At 40.9% G+C, this 19,292-nt stretch overlaps 1 protein-coding gene across 2 annotated transcripts in view; it reads left to right on the top strand.

Annotated features, from left to right (window-relative positions):
• The first annotated feature begins 53 nt into the window (after positions 1-53).
• ANKRD6 (ankyrin repeat domain 6) overlaps positions 54-19,292 on the top strand; it is a 201,775-nt gene continuing 182,536 nt past the window's right edge. For both annotated transcript variants that reach the window (XM_029224345.1, XM_029224349.1), the window contains exon 1: positions 54-222. The gene's annotated coding sequence lies outside the window, so the exon portion shown is untranslated. The remainder of the gene's footprint in view (positions 223-19,292) is intronic.

Raw genomic sequence — 19,292 nt, forward strand, 5'->3', positions numbered from 1 at the left:
GGCGCGGCGGGGCGGGCGCCGAGCGGGCGGCGGGCGCGGCGGCTCGGCCACAGGTAACCTGCGGGAGCGGAGAGCGCAGACCGGCGAGCGGCGGCAGGAGGCGGCGGCGCTGGGCGGCGCCGAGGCCCAGGGCCCGCCGGAGCCAGCGGGAGCCCGTGCCCATCGTCTCCCCTCGCCCCCCACGCTGTCGCCGGCGTCGGTCCCAGCGGCGCGGAGAGAAAGGTACCGTGTGTGCCCTCGCCGGGTCCCTTCGAGACCCCTCTTCATCCCAGGACAGGCGTCCCCTACTCTCGGGGGCCTCTCATCCCGGGAGGACCGTGTCGCGGGTGGGAGCGCCCCCAGGTCGCTGTCTGTTTGGGGAGGAGTCCCAGACAGAGCGCGTTGCCCCCTTTTCTGCGGCCTCTGGGGAAGCCGGCGTGGGAGGGGGGGGTCCTTCCTGGGGCACCTCCCTTGTCTCTTTCCTTCAGTTGCTTCCCTAGAATATAGAACTTTGGTGGGAGGAGGCAGAGAACTTTCTCGTCTTTGCTCGTCCCCCTCCTCTTTCTCCAGTGAGCTCAAAGAGTTTGTAGAAAGTGGGGGGCGGGGCGGGGGTCCCAGACCGGGCGCGGAGGCCGGCCGTCTTCGGGCGTAAGGGAGGGTCCCGTCTGGTGGCCAGCGTCCCCCGCCGTCCCTGGGCCTGCGGGCCGGCCTCCGAGTGACCGGGCTCGGCTCGGACGCGACAGCAGCCTGACCCCTTCCCTCACCTCTTCGAGGACCACAAAGGGCTGCAGGCGCCGGACCGTGGGGCTGCCCTACCCCGGGGAGGTCCGCTCTGGCTGGACTTAAGCTCTGTAAAGAGTTAGCAAGTGGCATCTCCCCGGGCTCAAGGGAGCGAGCACATTGTTTGGTTTGAGTTCAGACATCAGCTCCTGGACACTTGTCTTGGAAATTCAGTGTGGTGCTTCCGGTAGATTTGAGGGGCGGGAGGGGAAGTGGAGTCTTATTTGTGACCCTAGAGGAGCGTCCGTTTCCTAGAGCGGGTCAAGAATGTTTTCCCGGGGCTTACCTGGTGGCGCAGTAGTTAAGAATCCACCTGCCAATGCAGGGGACACGGGTTCGAGCCCTGCTCCAGGAAGATCTCAGATGTCGCAGAGCAACTAAGCCCGTGTGCCACAACTACTGAGCCTGCGCTCTAGAGCCCGTGAGCCACAACTACCGAAGCCTGCGTGCTCCGCAACAAGAGAAGCCACCGCGGTGAGAAGTCTGCGCACTGGAAAGAAGAGCAGCCCCTGCTCGCTGCAACTAGAGAAAGCCTGCGTGCAGCAACGAAGACACAACACAGACCAAAAAGAAAAAAAAAAAATGTTTTCCCTAAAGCATGGTGAGATGGTTTAAGTGGTGGTTGAGAGATCCCCTTTGGGGTCATGAGATTGAGTCTTGATGCCACTTGTTAGGTGTGTGACATTGGAAAACCCACTTCTTTAAACCTCAGTTTTTAGAATTGTAAACTAGGTGTATTATACATTACCTGGGGGTACGGTTGTAGAAATTAAGTGAAATGATGCAAGTGAAAAGCTTGGCAGAGCGCTCTTGAAGGTTGGGCATCCTTTTTGTGAGTCTGTTGGATGGTGATATTCATTACATTGAGCTAATGTCTGTTAGGCCAATGGAAGTGGGAAGCACTTGGGCAGTGAACACAAACACTCCTGGGTCCACGGTGGTCCCACAGTGTACTGATGGTCTCTGACGTAGTTTCCCATCCTTAAAATGGCAATAGCAACCTGTTGTTCTCCTGCTGTAGTAGGTGCTGGACTATACATATTTATCTTTCATCATCCCTAGCAGGTGCTTAGTATCTGGTAAATGAAGAATTTTTTTTTTTTGATTAGGGATATAAATTAAAATTGGAAGAGTTTTCTGCTCTCTAGGTCCTAAATGAGATGGGGAGAGTGGAAGAAGGGTGTAAAGGAGTAAGAGCCCAGAAAACAACTGGTTGCATGTTGTTGGGAGGTATAAACCAAGGGTGATAACAAAATGCTAATTTGTTGACTCCTTGTTCGGTGGTGGCACCAAAAGTTAACCTTAGCTTCCCACTCAAACTCATCAGCCTCTCCAGAGCCCCTCCAGATAAGCATATAATCCAAGTAAAAGCAGACGGCTTGTGATCCAACTCTGCTTAGAGACGAAGTACTCTTTCAACTCCCAAGGCCCTCGCATATTGAAATTTTGGTGCTGCCACTGTGGCCTATATCATTCATTCAGAAAGTATCAAACGGAGAGGTACAAATTAAAGAAGAACACAAGGCACACCCGGGTACCCATCACCCAGCTGAAGAACCAGGGCATCCTCAGAACCTTGCAGGCCCGAGCACTCCTCCCTGTGGCATTCCACTTACTTCTCTCTCTCTCCCCAAGGAACTGATAGTCTGGATTTTGTGTTTATTTTCCCCTTGCTTTTCACCTTAATATCTTACATGAAAAACTCTGTGGAAGGGAAGTTTCCAAACAAGCCTTTCCACAATAACCTGGAGCATTCCTGTAGAACGTAAAAGCAGGATATTGAGAGTAAGATGTAAACCACAGAAAGCTGAAAGTATCAAAGTGCTGGGACGGGCAGGCTGGCTGTCAGGGTCTGCCCCCAGTTTCCTTTGGCACAGGTTCTGTGGGTGTGTTCTGTCTGTGTCGGAGAGGGCCAGTCTCTTCGAACATAGCTTGGAGGCTATAATTTTGAAAGCTTTGCTTGAGTCTCTAAGAATTGGAAAAACAGTAATTAGTGTGCATGTGTTTTAGAAGTGTTTAAAAAAAATACCAGTTTTCCAGGGGATATTGTATGGGATTTGAAGGATTAAGCCAGCTGAGAGTGACCTTTAAAAACGGTTTTAACCTAAATTCTTCTTTTTCTGGTTATGATATTTGTGTTAGGGACCTTAAGTTATTCCTTTGGGCTGAATCACAGGTCTCCTCCGTGAATCTTACACATTCTGACATTTCTTGGTTAAGGCAAAAATTCCTAAACTTGGTTCATGGCCCCCTTAGTATCTAAGTAATTTTTTCAGTGTCCCTAGATTTAGGTAGTCAGTAGTAGTTAGGTTGAAATAACGTAATAAGTATTTATATCCTAACAACATACAAGCTGTTTGAAAAAAAAAGAATGCACATAAACTGAGAGAAAAAAATTTATATCATTCTTAAATAACCACAGCTACAAAGAGGATGTGTGTGTGTGTGTGTGTGTGTGTGTGTGTGTGTGCTGCACACACAAACTTTGGGATCAGATTGGATCCCAATCTCATTTCCTGTCCCACGTTAATTTTTCTGAAGCACTTGCTTTTTATCACAGCAACCACTGAAAACCCAAGCTTTGCAGAGATATGATGTCATTGATAGGAATGTAATGGGATCTGATGTTGAAGCTGTGGGCTCCTCCAGTCTGTAAGTTCAGTGTCCAGCACATTGAGTACCCTGTGTTTCCCTTGAAATTTTCAAAACTCCTACGTTTCCCCTGTGCATTTTCTACAGCTCCTGAGCGCCTTGGCGCACAGTTGGGGAATTGTTGGTCTAATGTAAAACCCCCTTCCCAAGAGAGATCAGTTACTAAGGAAGGTGTCTGCCTGAAGTAGCCCCAGGTTAAGCTTCTGGGTACAGTGGGCTACATCTCGGTTTTCTCCTCGGTAAAATGGAGTGGCTAGAGCCTTCCTCATAAGGGTCATTCAGAGGATTAAACTAGATAACGTATGTAAAACCATCTACTAAAGCCCTGGAATATAATGGAGTCTCAAGAAATGGTAGCTGTTTTAATGATTGTTAAATAGTACTAAATGAATGTCCAGTAATAGGTGTATGTCATTGCCCCTATTTAAGAATAGCCAGTACTTGAAATCTCAACCTTAGCAAATAAACTATGAGGTAATTAGTTCACATTATAGGATGATTTATCATTTTCAAACAGAAAACTCTGGTGCACCATTGTGACACTTTGATTTTTCAGACCATCCTTGGAATACTCATTTTCATTTGCCACCATGTGCCCTGGTTTGGGGAGGAGGTCATAACTGATTGGATTGAGCCTGAACTTTGTCATAAGACAAAGTCTTGGGAAGTTTGGATGTAGGTTACAGGCCAAGAAATGTTTCAAGTAGGATTTAATTTCCGTATATACTTTTGGCACAGAGAGCAGATAATCTTTTCAGATTAAACAGTTTTTATTAAATTGTAGAGCATCCCATGATAATTCCTATCAATAAGTGGTACTTGTTAATCCTCCAAGGAAAGGTTGACTTGGATAGCGATGTCACAGATGGCTGTCATGGTGCCTTTTAGGTAACATAGACCTTTCCTCCCTTGTCCTATTCCTTGCCCAGATCTCAAGCGTAAGCTAGGACCAGGTGATATTTTAACAATTTGTGAGAATACACTCAATAGTGATGTTTCCCTAGCATAGTTGTAGATTCTTATTGTTGCTTTCTTCAGTCATTTATCATTGGGAAGCCTATACAGTGCCATAGGTGATGCTTCCAAATTGACATAAAATTTTTTTCTGTTTGTTTTGGTTTATAATGTTGAGGGTTTTTTTCTCCCTGTATAAAATTTGGATATATGTTTGTGTGTGAGAAAGTATTTGATTCTTCTGAACTGATAATTCCATTTTTTCCATTTCATGCCCATCTATAAATTATCAGCATTATTTTTACTTAACATATTGCTCCTTTCTTAAAAAATAAGAATTTCATATCTTGCCTTGGGTTAAGCTGATTATATTTAACACTCAATATCTTTTTTTCCTAAAGTATAGCTGACTTAGCAATATTATATTAGTTTCAGGTATACAACATGGTAATTCAATATTTTTATAGATAATGCTCAACGCCTTATGGTTTTAGGGTATAAAGTAGAAAACTGCATTGTAGATAATAAAATGTGGATTAGAATGAATTGCTTTCTACTTTTTGTCTGCAACTCTTAATTAAAAGAAAATTGAGAGTCAGAAAGTTTGAGCATCCGTTTAACTATTAGAATCTGATATTAGGCACAAAGTGCTTTGCAAAATGCTTGACTCTTTTTCTTAAAGGCTATAATCCATTTATAGTTATTATAAAATATTGGCTATATTCTCTATGTTGTACAATATGTTCTTGTAGCTTATTTTATACCTAATAGTTTGTATCTCTTAGTCCCCTACCGCTATACTGCCCCTCCTCCCTCCCTCTTCCCACTGGTAACCATTAGTTTGTTCTCTGTATCTGTGAGTCTCCTTCTTTTTTTTGTTGTATTCACTAGTTTGTTGTATTTTTTAGATTCCACATATAAGTGATACCATACAGTATTTGTCTTTCTCTGTCTGACTTATTTCACTTAGCATAATGCCCTCCAAGTCCATCCATGTTGCTGTAAATGGCAAAATTCATTCTTTTTTATGGCTGAATAATATTCCTATGTGTTTATGTATATATATACCACATCTTCTTTATCCATTCATCTGTTTTTATTAATACATTTATTTATTTATTTTGGACTGTGTTGGGTTTTTGTTGCTGCGTGCAGGCTTTCTCTAGTTGTGGCGAGCGGGGGCTACTCTTCATTGCAGCGTGCGGGCTTCTCATTGCGGTGGCTTCTCTTGTTGCAGAGCACGGGCTCTAGGCACGCTGGCTCAGTAGTTGTGGCACGCGGGCTCTAGAGCACAGGCTTAGTAGTTGTGGCACATGGGCTTAGTTGCTCTGTGGCATGTGGGATCTTCCTGGACCAGGGCTCGAACCCGTGTCCCCTGCATTGGCAGCCGGGTTCTCAACCACTGCGCCACCAGGGAAATCCTGTCCATTCATCTGTTGATGGATACTTAGGTTGCTTCCATATCTTGGCAATTGTAAATAATGCTGCTATGAACACGGGGGTGCATGTATCTTTTCGAGTTAGTGTTTTTGTTTTTTTCAGATATTTACCCAGGAGTGGAATTGCTGGGTCACGTGGTAGTTCTATATTTAGCTTTTTGAGAAACCTCCATATTGTCTTCCATAGTGGCTGCACCAGTTTTCATTCCCACCAACAATGCAAGAGGGTTCCTTTTTCTCCACACCCTCTCCAGCATTTGTTATTTGTGTTCTTTTTGATGATAGTCATGCTGACAGGTGTGAGGTGATGTCTCATTGTGGTTTTGATTTGCATTTCCCTGATGATTAGCAATATTGGCATCTTTTCATGTGTCTGTTGACCATCTGGGAACTGCTTGACTCTTAATATCTTCATGTAAAACTAGGAAAGGGTATGTAAGGAGAAAAAGAGTTAATTTAAATTTGGGAGTTTATTGGTAGCTGAATGGACTTAATTTCATCTACATCACTGATTTGTCTTCAGTTCCCGAATTGAGATTATGGGAAATATTTCTGTCCATGATAGTAAAAAGCATTCTTTAAAAAAAGGTGGATTTGGGACTTCCCTGGTGGCGCAGTTGTTAAGAATCCGCCTGGCAATGCAGGAGACATGGGTTCGAGCCCTGGGTTGGGAAGATTCCACATGCCGCGGAGCAGCTAAGCCTGTGCGCCACAACTACTGAATCCTGCGCGCCTAGAGCCCGTGCTCTGCAACAAGAGGAGCCACTGCAATGAGAAGCCCTCGCACCGCAATGAAGAGTAGCCCCCGCTCGCCGCAACTAGAGAAAGCCTGCATGCAGCAACAAAGACCCAACGCAGCCAAAAATTAAGTAAATAAATGAATTTATAAAAAAATAAAAAAAGGTGAATTTAATGGAGATAGATATCAGCAGATAGTAACTAAGAATGGAGAAGTAGTTCGAAGTAAACTAGTATTAATAGCTAAACAGGAATCAGCAAGGCTTTTTTTTTTTTGGTTTATTTTTGTTTTTGTAAAGGACATATGCTTTGAGAAATGTTTGTAAAAGGAATAAATACAAAAGAATAAGGTCAGTTTTCCTTACAGATATTAAGTAGATAAGAGGTGAAAACAGAACTTAGTTCTTTCAAGGTTGTGACCTTTTCCACATTAGCTCTAGGAACCCTGTTCTCCATCGTCTTGTTGGGTTGGATGGAGGGGCACGTCCAGGGTCCTTGAGGAGGATGGAAGGACATTGGATGGACATTAGGAAACGTAGTGTAGTCCTGGCCACCAGCTTGCGGTGGAGCTCTAGAAAATATCTCAGAGCCTCAGTTTTCTCTTCACTAAGAGGACTAGACCAAAATATTATTTTTTAAAAGGTATGGTTTTGTGAAATCATTCATATTCACAGTGTAAAAGCAACACTCTTTTTTTTCCTCACTTCTAAAGATCGGTGCCCTTGAATCAACCTGATCGTCTGTGAGCCAAAGAGAGCTAATGAGATTGTTAACCTTATGTAACCTGATGACTTCCTTTTATTATGAACATCAATAGCTTACTGTGTAGAGTCCTTTCAGACTATGTATGCGTGTATTCACATTTTAGAATATAAACCCAAAGTACCATCTTATTCTAAAACCTGATTCCAAGGTCAGAAAATTTATATTCTTTTTTCAGTAAATTAGAGTTTTCAGTTTTTAAAAATGTCAGCATTTTATTCTAACTCTAGGAAAGTCCCAGGGGAATCCGATATACTAGGAGATTGCCTCTAGGTGGTGAGTTTTAGGAGTATGGGTGTTTTTCCCTCTCTGCATCTTTACGGAAATTTTAAGGCTTCTTACAATGAACATATATTTAGTTTATAATCAGAAAAATAAATTAGTTAAAAAGTTTTAAAAATTACACAAGAAAATTCATTATTAATCAAATGTACTAAAAAAATACTTTGTTCCCATAATAGAACTATTTAGATGTTCGAGTAACTAAAATATTTGCTTTATGATAGGCGAAAATGTAATGACATGAGATTGGACCTATTTTTTAAAAAGTTTTATTTATTATTTATTTATTTATATTTGGCTGTGTTGGGTCTTTGTTGCTGCGCACGGGCTTCCTCTAGTTGCGGCGAGCAGGGACTACTCTTCGTTGCAGTGTGTGAGCTTCTCATTGCGGTAGCTTCTCTTGTCACGGAGCATGGGCTCTAGGCACGCAGGCTTAAGTAGTTGTAGCACGCGGGCTCAGTAGTTATGGCTCGCAGGGTCTAGAGCGCAGGCTCAGTAGTTGTGGCGCGTGGGCTTAGTTGTTCCACAGAATGTGGGATCTTCCCGGACCAGGGCTCGAACCCGTGTCCCCTGCACTGGCAGGCGGATTCTTAACCACTGCGCTGCCAGGGAAGCCCGAGATGAACCTATTTTATCATGGTTAGATGGTAATGATTTGAATTTATTATTGAGGATGAAAATAAATCATGAACAATTTGACTTGGAAATTTTCAATTCAGATTTTTCACAAAACTAAAAGTTATTTCTCTTTCTTTGGAAGGGATAACATGTCTCATGCCAGTTTTTTGTTTTTAAATTAATTAAGTTATTTTTGGCTGCATTGGGTCTTCGTTGTGGTGTGCGGGCTTCTCATTGCAGACCACCAGGGAAGTCCCTAGTGCCAGTTTTTAAACTTACTTTCTACCTAGAAAATACCAAGTGAACTGTAAGTCTCAGCTGAAATTCTGAATTTGACCCAATTTAGGTAGAATGTTGAGATGCACTATACACTGTTTTATATTATGCCATATGTAGTATAAAATATTCAAGTACCAAAGAGCAGACTTTTTTTTTTTTTTTTTTTTTTCGGTACGCGGGCCTCTCACTGTTGTGGCCTCTCCTGTTGTGGAGCACAGGCTCCGGACGCGCAGACCCAGCGGCCACGGCTCACGGGCCCAGCCGCTCCGCGGCATGTAGGATCCTCCCGGACCGGGGCACGAACCCGTATCCCCTGCATCGGCAGGCGGACTCTCAACCACTGCGCCACCGGGGAAGCCCTGGTTGTAACATTTTTGACGGTTTACTTAACCTCATTATGCCTCAGTTTCCTAGTCTGTAAAATGGGGATTTGAAACAGTTTTGTACTCTGACTATGGTGGTAGTTACATGAATCTATGAATGTGATAAAATTCATAGAACTACACACACACACACACGCACACACACACACACACACAAACACTGTGAGCCCATGGAAAAAGTGAAATCCAAATAAGTTCTGTAAGTTTACTTAATAGTATTATACCAGTGCCAGTTTCCTTGTTTTGATAATTGTACTATGGTTATGTAAGATATTACCATTGGGAGATAGGGTACACAGGAACTCTCTGTATTATTTTTTTACTGTGATAAAATATACACAACATAAAATTTACCATTTCAATAATTTTTTAAGTATGCAGTTCAGTGGCATAATCACATTCACATTGTTTTGTAACCATCACCACTGTCAGTCTCCAGAGCTTTTTCATTATCCTAAACTGAAACTCTGTACCTGTTAAACGATAACTCCCCAATCCCATCTCCCCCAGGCCCCTGGTGACCACTATTCTACTTTCTTTCTCTGTCAGTTTGATTCTAGATGCCTCCTATAAGTGGAATCATACAATATTTGTTCTTTTGTGACTGGCTTATTTTACTTACTCTTAATACCTTTGAGGTTTATGGACTATTTTTGCAACTTCTATGTGAGACTAATGTTGTTTCAAAATAAAGTTTAAAAAAGTAATAATAGTAAAAAAAATCTCATTGATGGGGCCCCACTGCTGGACTGTACCAAGGCCTAGAGGTTAAGAGCAGTGCAGATGGCCAGAAAGGCCAAGGAGTGACATTACCTCTCTTTCCTCTTCCTCCTTATCCCTAGTCATAGGAGAAGAGATGCGAGAAAGAGCTGTGTTCTTTCTTGTATAGGGAAGAGCCTGCATTATTTATTAGTAGGTTCCTATATCAACCTGAGGAGCAGCTATGAAATCTCCTACTAAAATAGGGATTCTTTTTGTTGTTGTTTTGATGTTTCTGAAAACATGCTTGATTTTTAAAAAAAAATTTTATTAGAGTATAGTTGATTTACAATGTTGTGTTAGTTTCAGGTGTACAGCAAGGTGAATCAGTTATACATATACACACATCCACTCTTTTTTAGATTCTATTCCCATATAGGCCATTACAGAGTACTGAGTAGAGCTGCCTGTGCTATATAGTAGGTCCTTATTAGTCATCTGTTTTATATATAGTAGTGTGTATATGTCAATTCCAATTTTCCAATATATCCCTCCCCCCCTTACCCCCGGTAACATAAGTTTTTTTAAAAGGCATTATATTATTTATTTATTTAATATTTATTTATTTATTTATTTATTTGACTGCGCTGGGTCTTAGTTGCGGCACACGTACTCTTAGTTGTGGCATGTGAGATATAGTTCCCTGACCAGGGATCGAACCCAGGCCCCCCTGCACTGGGAGCATGGAGTCTTAGCCACTGGACCACCAGGAAAGTCCCCACAAGTTTGCTTTCTACATCTGTAACTCTATTTCTGTTTTGTAGGTAAGTTCATTTGTACTCCTTTTTTAGATTCCACATATAATCATATAAATATGATATTTCTCTTTCTCTGTCTGACTTACTTTGAAATAGGGATTCTTAACCTGAGGTTCATTGATGGGCTACAGATGCTCTAAGAGCTCCCAGAATTTAGGTGTAAGTATTTAAGTGAATGCTCATTTGTATATATGAGAGGGAAGACATTCCATAGCTTTTGTTACATTCTCACATGGTTCTCTAACCCAAAAATGCTTAGTAAGCAATGCAAGAAAATGTTGTTTACAGAGCTCTACCCACTGCATAACAGGCTCTTTCACTTGGGTGTCTTAGCACCTTTCAGTTTTCTGGTATATCTTTCCCCTTACCAGCCTCCAGAGGCTTTCTTTCTGTTTAAACCTGAGAGAAGCCTGAACAATTCTTTTCCCTCAGAGCCTCCCGCCATTCTCTCCTATATCCTACAAACTCCAGGATCCATTCCTCAAGGGCCAGAGGAGCCCCATAGCAAACTATCTTGGAGTCCCTAGTGGGCAGATGTGGGACTAGAGTGTGTGCAGGACTCGGCCTCACAACTGCCATTTCTGTCCCTAACCTCTTTAGGCTCCAGAAAAATAGGAAGAAAATAATACTTGAGGTACAGCTCTGGAAAACTCATGAAGTGGTCCTGAATGACTGAAGTTCAGTAGATTCTGCCTTGGGGAATGCAAATTTAATTTTCAGATTGTCTTCTGGTTTACACTTTATGTTTTAAATGTATTATAAATATATCATACAATACATTCTACCTTGTGGAGTATCCAGTGATTTAGGTGAGCTATTGCAATGATGTATTGTTATAAAAGATGTTAGTATCAGAATTTATTTATAAATAGAACTCTCTAGTCATTCAGACTGGTTTTTAACTCATATGAATGGATTGCATAAATGGGAAAAACTGTAACTTTCAAGTTTTTCTTATACATGTGATGCTTCAATATTTGCATTCATCTTAGAAACCCTTCAATAAATTATGACTTGACTCATTTATCCAACTCAAAATATATTCTGTTAGGGTAGGCTAACTGCTGTAACAAACATCTCCAAATCTCAGTAGCTTAATCCAGTAAAAGTTTATTTCCAGCTCACCTGAAGTCCAAATAGGTTATTCCTGGTTGAGCAGCTCTCCTGGTTAGCTCTTCTACAAGTGACTCTGAGATAAAGGCTCCTTCCATCCCGTTATACCATCATTTTCAACATGTGGTTTCTCATGTCCCTACAAGGGGGAAGAGAGTATGAAAAACGCAACCAGATTAACTACCCTCACCAGCAAGTGAAAACATCACTTCTGCTCACATTCCATTGGCCAGAAGCAGCTCAGAGCCCCACCTCAATTTATGGGGACTGGGAAATATAGCGCCTGGCCAGGCAGCTGCTTCTGAGCAATAATCATTTACTTTATTTATTATTTAATTTTTTATTTTTTGGCTGCACATGCAGATTCTGGGATCTTAGTTCCTCGATCACGGATTGAACCCAGGGCCACTGAGTCCTAGTCACTGGACCACCAGGGAATTCCCAATAATCATTTACTTTAGAAGGGGAACAGAACTCTTTGGTGGATAAGTAGCCATCTTTTATATTAATATGCTAGTCTTTTAACCAGTCAGTTCAGTGTAACTGCCTTCATATTATTTATTTCTCACTTTCCAAACAGCAAGTGTTATTATGTCTTTGTAGTGTAAAGTGTGGATGAGACCTTCATATGGGAAACAATTTTGTCATAATTGTTGAGCAAATAAAAATGGGATTAAGCCATCTAGTTTTATACATTTATTAGGGAATGAAGTATATTTTATTTATTCGTCACCCAACCCCCTAGAGAATTGTACATTTGAGAAAGATGGAACATTAGCAAAGAGGAAGATTAGCAAAGAACAAGAATATGCATATCTTATTGGGTTCATTCTCGTAGTAATTTAAAACTACTTCCAGGGCTTCCCTGGTGGCGCAGTGGTTGAGTCCGCCTGCCGATGTAGGGCACACGGGTTTGTGCCCCGGTCCGGGAAGATCCCACATGCCGCGGAGCTGCTGGGCCTGTGAGCCATGGCCGCTGAGCCTGTGGGTCCGGAGCCTGTGCTCCGCAATGGGAGAGGCCACAACAGTGAGAGGCCCACGTACCACAAAAAAACCCCAAAAAACAAACAAAAAAAAACCCCAAAATAAACTACTTCCAGCTGCTGGCAATAGGCAAGTATGAAAATTTTTTTCTTCTTTTTCCAAAAAAAAACAAAAGCAGCCTTCACCATGGGATGTATTACACAATCAAATGTATGTGTCACTTTTATTTGCTCTTTAAAGATCTTACTTTTTTAAAAAAAATATTTATTTTTGGCTGCGTTGGGTCTTCGTTGCTGCGTGCGGGCTTTCTCTAGTTGTGGTGAGCGAAGGCTACTCTTCGTTGTGGTGCCGGCTTCTCGTTGCGGTGGCTTCTCTTGTTGCAGAGCACGGGCTCTAGGTGCGCGGGCTCAGTAGCTGTGGCTCGCGGGCTCTAGGGCACAGGCTTAGTAGTTGTGGCACACGGGCTTAGTTGTTCCATGGCATGTGGGGTCCTCCTGGACCAGGGCTCGAACCTGTGTCCCCTGCATTGACAGGTGGATTCTTAACCATGGCACCACCAGGGAAGCCCTATTTATTTGCTCTTAAGGGAAATTAATGTTGTAAGGTTTGGATCTGTTTATTTTATTTGCTTGAAGCCATTTTGTGCGTAGGAGGGTGCCATTTGGCTATATTCAGCATCCGACAGCTAGAAATGGAGAATATCGAGTGTGAAGGATCCCAGTACTTAGCTGGAGTCATGGAGAAAGTGGTCCACAACTTTAGTAGTTACACTAACTATACAGGCATATCTTGTTTTATTGCTCTTCGCTTTACTGTGCTTTGCTTTATTGTGCTTCATAGATACTGTGTGTTTTACAAATGGAAGGTTTGTGGCCACCCTGTATTGAGCAAGTCCATCAACACCATTTTTCCAATGGCATTTGCTCACTTTGTGTCTCTGTGTCATGTTTTGGTAATTCTTGCAATATTTCAACCTTTTTCATTATTAGTATATTTGCTATGATGATCTGTGTTCAGTGATCTTTGATGTTACTATTGCAAAAAGATTATGACTCACTGAGGCTCAGACAATGGTAAGCATTTTTTGGCAATAAAATATTTTAAAATTAAGGTATGTACATTTTTAAGACATAATGCTATTACACACTAAATAGACTACATTGTAGTGTAAATATAACTTTTACATGCACTGGGAAACCAGGACACTGGTATGACTTGCTTTATTGCAGTATTCATTTTATTGCAGTGGTCTGGAACCAAATCCACAATGTCTTTGAGGTCAGCCTGTAGTAGTGTTTCATTTACCCATTACTAGTTGAGACTGGGCTGTCCCACCTAAGGAAGAGGTCCCAATAATGAATATTTACCATCTTTTAAGTCCTAATTTATTTCTTTTAAAGTTACATTTTATGGTGCCCATGTAGGAATTAAAGATGCACTAGAGCAAAGGTCAGCAAATTATAGCCATGGGCCAAGTCTAGCCCACTGCCTGTTTTGTAAAGTTTTGTTAGAACGCAGCCATACTCATTGATTTACATACCGCCTATGGTTGCTTTCACACTGGCAGAGTTGAGTAGCTGTCACAGAGACCGTATGGCCCACAACACCTCATGTATTTATTTAGTATCCCTTTATGGAAAGTTTGCTAACCCTTTCACTAGACCCTTAAACCCTTAAAATTAGTATAACTTGGTTTGAGCTAACTCTGCTCCTACTTAGGATTTACTTAATCTCTGGCCCACAGTTCGCCATCATAGTGAGGATAATAAAACCTACCTATCGAGGTAGTTAAAGTAGACTTTAAGTGATCTTGGGCAAGTTACTCAGTTGATCTTCTAGTTAGCTATCTGCCAGTCTGTCTTCCAGTAGGCTTCCTTAGACCAATCCATTTCCAATTTACCATGTATAAGAATCATCTGAGAACTCTATTAAAATTCAAAGATGCCCACCCTCATTCCCTAGGTCCTGATTCATCAGGTCTGGGAAGATGCATGTGTAACAGGCACCCCAGATTCTGATGCAGGTGGCCTGGACTTCAAGTAACTCAGACCCTTGTGGCAACTTGTCTTTGGGTCCCTAGAAATAGTTTCTCTGACAGCTCCAGATATGCTTCTTGACTCAGCCAGAACTGAAGCCTTGCCTACTATATAGGAGAGCTTGGAACCAAAAGGGGACTGCCCAGCGGCGTTAGTCATCAGCATTCTGAACATGTGCAGAGAGACCCAGCAGTGGGCTTATCGTATAAATCAAATTATTGACTGCCTGACTGCACCTATACAGCCATCTGCTGCTTTGCTTTCAAATAGAAATAATGATAGGGAAGTTGGCACTGGGGCTTCAGAGAAAGTGATTGGTTTACGTTGCAGCTCTGTATGCCTCTTGATGCTAAGAGGGAACAAATTAAAGCTAAAATTAGCAGTATAGCCCTGGGTTAGCTGTCTCTTTTTAAAAATCAAGATAAAAGTTAATAGCAGAAGAAGTTACCATGAGAGGAAGAGCCTAAGTCCAGGTGCTTTATAGGTGCTTTAAGAACGGATGCTGATTTAATGGTTTGTAATTTCCTTAATCTCCAGAATGTATTACCCTAGGTTATGTGGTTTGCTCACTGAAGCCTTTGTTTTCCTCCATTTGCTATTCAAAAACTGAGTAAAGAGCTGCAAAGCCAGTAATGAATAATGGCAAAATCCTCTGGCACCTGTTGGGTTTTAATACAATATGGAAAAAAGTGAGACACCCCCCCCGCAAAAAAAAGTCCAAAAACAAAAACCAGAAAAATAAAAACTTGAAGGAAGAATCAAAGAACGTCACTCTTTCAGTACTTACTACGAGTGGAGCTGTGTTGCTGTTCAAAAGCAGTGTTAAAATTGAGGTTCAGGTGCCTTTAAACATTTCCGTCTTTGCTGCCCTGCTGAAATAAACCTGGGTGTTTGATTGGATGTAAGCCAGGGTATTTTGTACTCTGAAATGTAAGTAAAGTAAACACTTTATCATCCAATGAAGGACTTAACAGCTAATTAGATACCTTCCTGTTGGGAGATGTCTTGGGAAACTGATTTCAAAAGCATATGCTAATAAGGATTTAAAGAATCCTATGTAAGATTATCAAAGGATTCCTTTCAATAATGAGTTCCCTTAGACCCAGGATATTTTAATATATGATTAGAATTACTAATCATTCATTTAAGGGAGCCCAGCATTGCTGGGAAGTTAGGAATACCATCAGGGAACATGTTCTCAAGAGGTTGCTAAATAAACAACCATCTTCTGTTTTTATTAAAATGATAGCTTTAGATCATTCCTTTTCTTCCCTGCAAAATATGCAACAGGTCTAATTTATCTCTACACACCAGAATTTCTTTCCTTCCTATTACTAAACCCTCGAGAAAAGGCCATTTTGAAAAAAATAAGGCTTCTGTCTTTAAAAACGGATTATTTTAAGAAAAAAAAAAAAACGGATTATTTTGATATACCAAAAACTAATTGTCTTGATGCTCAGTGCATTTCTGTCCTTTTAAATCCTAAATTCACAAATTTATATTCTTCCCTTGGTATTTAAAGACTCAAGAACACTAACACTGTGCTTATAATTGACTGTGTTAAAAGTGACCATGTTTTTGTGTCTGAAAGTAGAACATGAAATATTGTACCAGATTTTGCCCGAGGACTTCCGTGCTGTTTCTTATTATGTCCTTCTCTCCCCAGCCTTTGGAATTCCCTTAATGTCAGAGACATTAACTTTGAGGGTAAGAGAGTAAATCTTAAGAGATGTAGTATTTGCTTTGAATTTACCAGCCAACTAAAGAGGATGGATGTTAATGTCTCAGGTGTACAAGGTGTACTTCTTGTTAGTGTTAATGAAAGCTGTGTATATAGTGGAGAGAAAACATATTCCCCAAATCAGTAAACAGACAGAAGCTATGATGGACTTTTTTCTTTTTTCTTTTTGGCCGTGTCACACAGCATGCGGGATCTTTAGTTTCCCAACCAGGGAAAGAACCCGTGGCCCCTGCAGTGGAATCGCAGTCTTAACCAATGGACCGCTAGGGAAGTCCTGGATTTTGTATGAAAAAAGCAATGTCAGAGGCTATTAGGGTATTTAAGTGAAGGGAAAAATTCTATGTTATAGTACTGAATCTAAAAGGAAAAATCAAAAAGAATGGATACCTCTATGGGTATAACTGAATCACTTTGCTGTAACTGTAAAATCATCTGTAACTAACACATCATTGTTAATCAACTATACTCCAATATAAAATAATTTTTTAAAAATTTTTAAAAATTAAAAATAATAAAAAAATAAAAGGAAAGACCAAGTATTGATTGTAACCTAACCAGATACCATAAATCCACAGCAGCACTGTCTCAGCCCCACAGAATAAATGGCATTCATTAAGTTTGAGTATATTGTTGCCCTAGGATCAGGGAGGCCAGACTGTTTTACTCTTCTCTGCAAAGCCTAATCTCTCTACCTGAAAAATAATTTAGGAAAAAAAAATTTTAAGGTCAGTGACTCTCTCTTGGCCTCCCTACATATTTGTCTTTTTCTTTCTTATTAGCATTAGGTAATGTATCTTAAAACCCCAGGCCTCTACATTCAAACCTGGCTGAATTACCTCTCTTGCACAATACAGATGCCCTTCAGGAGAAGTCTGTTTCGTGGGAGACTGGCAGGCTTTAAAGAGAAGAGTGTGACTTGGCTGCCAAGAGGCTTGGGTTCCAATTTCATGTCTGACAGCAGCCTTTGTGCCCTCTGCCGAGTCACCTTCTTACTTCTGTGGCTTTCCTTTTCTTTTCTCTTAGAAAGGTGACCACTGGACTCATGTTTCAGATGGGTCCTCACTGACTAGTCCCCTGCCCCCATGGATTTGAGGCCCAGAAAAATTGTTTAGCTTAACAAATTATTATAAGCCAAATACCCTTATAACAGCCACGCCAGTCAGGAAATCGAACTTTGCCAGTCACCCCAGAAGCCCCTCCTTGGGTTGCATCTCAATCATAACTCCCTCTCTCCCTCCAAATTAACTACAGGCAGTCCTTGCCTTACATGACACTGTGGTACTATAAAGAAATGCTGAAATCCTGATAGGCTATCTTAATAATCAGTGGGAGAAATTGCGATTGTTCTGAGACCTTTAAATGTTTGGCCAGAACATTAAAAACTCTTTTACTGTCTGTTATAATTGTAGAGGGAAATGAAAAAATACTAAAATTTAGTATGCAATAATTTAAAACATTAGCAACATTGAGAATTAGACTTTTATTTCTTTGTAAAATCTTATCAGGAGTAGTTTGGTTTGCCTTTTCCCATGCTATAATTTATGATACAGAACAAGCATCTTTTCTTTTCAAAATTTATTCTATTGAAGTATACTTGATTTACAATGTCATGTTAATTTCTGCTGTACAGCAAAGTGATTCAGTTATACATATATATACATTCTTTTTCATATTCTTTTCCATTCTGGTTTATCACAGGATATTGAATATAGTTCCCTGTGCTATACAATAGGATCTTGTTGTTTATCCTTCCTATATATACTAGTCTGCATCTTCAACAAGCATCTTTGCTATGCCTTGATGAACTTTCATACTCCTGTAGAAGTTTGGATCAGTTTCCAACATTTTATCCTTTGCGTTTTCAGTGTTGTGAAGTATCTGCAGGAGTTCCTTTAATGTGGACTTTTTGCAGCATCATTTCTTCATTCTTTTCATCTCCACACTTTCGTCATTTATGGCGATCAGTTCCCTTCATTCAATTCCTCTGGCTGCACATCTAGAGGCTTCGGGTGGTAGCGCATCAACTTTCCCACAGTCAAACATTTCTTCTGTGACTCCATCCTGTTCCATTCAAATTTCACTTCCAGTGTTACCACTTTTGATTTCTTTGCTGCACTTTCTTCTTTGTTGGCTAATTACCTATTTTAATTGTTTATTTTGGTAAGCTATTATGTGGGTTTTTCATGGGGAGACAAGAAGACAACACAGATACATGGTTTGCTGTCTGTGTGAACTGAGTAACAAATGAGTGACCAGTCACTGACAGACTTGGAAAGATGTGACATGATTGGTCACTGATCATGATGGTTATCTATTAATTACATAGTGATTCGTAGACTGGAGTGCTGTTAGTGAAGTTTGTACCTCATGCAGTTTCTGAAAGTTAATTCACCATGGTAAGTGAGATTTGAGCCGTGTTGTTGGAGGACTGGTATAATTTAAACTGTGGGACCTGAAATTGTGCACATTATAATCGTGTAAAGTGAAGGCTGCCTGTATGATTTGCTGTAGTAATCACTTTCTTGTAGGTCTGGACACTATGGTTTAGTGTTGTAACATAAAATGTTTTTGTTATGTCTTCTAAGTCTTTTTTTTTTTTTTTTTTAATCTGTGGGTTTCCCCTCTGTATTAGTTTTCCAGGGCTGCTGTAACAAAGTACCACAGACTGGGTGGCTTAAACAACAGAAATTTATTTTCTCACAGTTCTGGAGGCTGGAAAATCTCAGATCAAGGTGTTAGCAGATTTGATAAACAACAAGGTCCTACTTTATAGCACAGAGGACTATATTCAATATCCTCTGATAAACCATAATGGAAAAGAATATGTATATATATATTTATATGAGAATGTATACATATGTGTAACTGAGTCACTTTGCTGTACAGCAGAAATTAACACAACATTGTAAATCAACTATACTTCAAAAAAAAATTTTTTTTAACTTAAAAAAAAAAGATGTTAGCTGATTTGGTTTCTCCTGAGGCCTCTCTCCTTGGCTTGCAGATGGCCACCTTCTTGTTGTGTCTTCACATGG

Source organism: Monodon monoceros, unplaced genomic scaffold, assembly GCF_005190385.1.
Source record: "Monodon monoceros isolate NGI ecotype Baffin Bay Population unplaced genomic scaffold, NGI_Narwhal_1 Super_Scaffold_15, whole genome shotgun sequence".
Lineage (NCBI taxonomy): Eukaryota > Metazoa > Chordata > Mammalia > Artiodactyla > Monodontidae > Monodon > Monodon monoceros.